At 33.9% G+C, this 1,927-nt stretch overlaps 1 pseudogene; it reads left to right on the forward strand.

Moving 5' to 3' along the window:
• The first annotated feature begins 1,031 nt into the window (after positions 1–1,031).
• LOC111735002 lies at positions 1,032–1,150 on the forward strand (annotated as a pseudogene).
• The last annotated feature ends 777 nt before the right edge of the window (positions 1,151–1,927 follow it).

The raw sequence follows: 1,927 nt of genomic DNA on the forward strand, positions 1-1,927 counted from the left end.
GATCTACACATACATATATATAGTCAATTGACTTTTGACAAGGCACAGTGTAATTCGAAGATGAGATAGTCTTTCCAAAAAATGGTGCTAGAAGAGCCTTTGTCATACCAACCACCAAAAGTATTTCAAGGCAGAACATAGAGAACATTGTGGGATAGGCAAAGATTTCTTAAATACAATGATGGATGAATGGATAAAGAAGATGTAATATATATATATACACACACACACACACATACACACACACACACACACACACACACACACACACACAAATACCATAGTATATTAGTATATTATTTGGCCATGAGAAAGAAGGAAATACTGTTATTTGTGACAACATGAATGAATGAGGGCACTATGTTAAGTGAAATAAGTCAGAGAAAAACAAACAGTGTATGATATTACTTATATAAAAGATTTTTAAAAGTTGAATTTATAGGAACAGAGAATAGAATAATGGTTACCAGAGACTGGGAAATGGGGAGATGTTGCTCAAAAGGTACAAGCTTTCAGCTATAAGATGAATAAGTTCTGGGTTTATAATGCACAGCATGGTGACTATAGTTAACAATGCTGTCTTCTATACTTGAAAGTTGTTAAGAGAGTAGATTTTAAATGTTCTCACCACAAAAAAGAAATGGTAATTATGTAAGGTGATGAAGGTGCTAGCTAACCTTACTGTGGTAATCATTTCGAAATATATAAGCATATCAAATAATCATGTTGTACATAATATTAAACTTACATAATATTATGTCAATTATATCTCAAAAAAGCCACGAAAAAACACATTTGTCCACAAAAAGACTTGTTCAAGAGTGTTTATAACAACTGTATCATAATGGCAAAAACCTGGTAATAAACCAAATGTTTCTCAACAATTGAATGGATAAACAAATTACGATGTATTCATGCAAAAGAACTACTCAGAAGTAAAAAGAACACACTACTGATATATACAACAACATGGATGAATCTCGAAAACATTATTTTGCATCAAAGAAGCTAAACACAAAAGTGTACATACAGTCTACAGCCATGCCACCCTGAACAAGCCCGATCCTATCTGATCTCGAAAGCTAAGCAGGGTCAGGCCTGGTTAGTACTTGGATGGGAGACCACCTAGGAAGACCAGGTGATGTAGGCATAAAAAAATAAAAAATAAGAGATTGTAAGCTGACAAAGTCCTTGCAATCTGTGAGGTCAACCAAGGGTCACCTTGTTTAAAACAAACAAACAAACAAACAAACAAATAAATAAATAATAAAAATTGAATAATTTTTTTAAAAAAGCGTACATACAGTATAATTCCATTTATATGAAAATCTACAGGCAAAACTAAGCTATAGTGATAAAGTCAGAAGAGCAATTGCCTCTAAATGAGGGATGATTGATGGAAGGGGACTGGAAAAAACATCCTGGAGGATAAAAAAGTTCTCTATATTAATAAGGGTGCATACATTTCTTCAAAAACTCATTCAATTGGACACTAAGAATCTGAGCATTTCATTGCACGTAAGTATCCATATAAAAATAATTTAAATGCTTTAGAAAGGGCATGCACTTTCTAGGTCCTGGCTATTTATAGTGTTGCAGATATGTTAGTTAATTTATACTGGTCCTGAAAGAGACCTAGAAATCAGGGAGAGGGTTGTGAAAGAGATCCTTAGAGGAGAAGGAGAGAGTTGAGAAGGTAGCCCCTCAAATGGAAAAGAAACACAAATAAAAAAAGTTGAATATTCACTTGGCATTGGGTCTTATACTGCCTTGGACTCTTCCCCTTTCCATATGTTGTCTCTTTAAAATGAGAATTCAACTCTTCAAGGGTAGTGATGTGTCTTATAAGCGCTTGCATTTCACAAAGCTCCTAGCACGATCTTATATAGACAGAGTTTGGTAAATATCAAAGAAAGAGAAAGAGAGA

Source organism: Pteropus vampyrus, unplaced genomic scaffold, assembly GCF_000151845.1.
Source record: "Pteropus vampyrus isolate Shadow unplaced genomic scaffold, Pvam_2.0 Scaffold11350, whole genome shotgun sequence".
NCBI classification, from domain to species: Eukaryota; Metazoa; Chordata; class Mammalia; order Chiroptera; family Pteropodidae; genus Pteropus; species Pteropus vampyrus.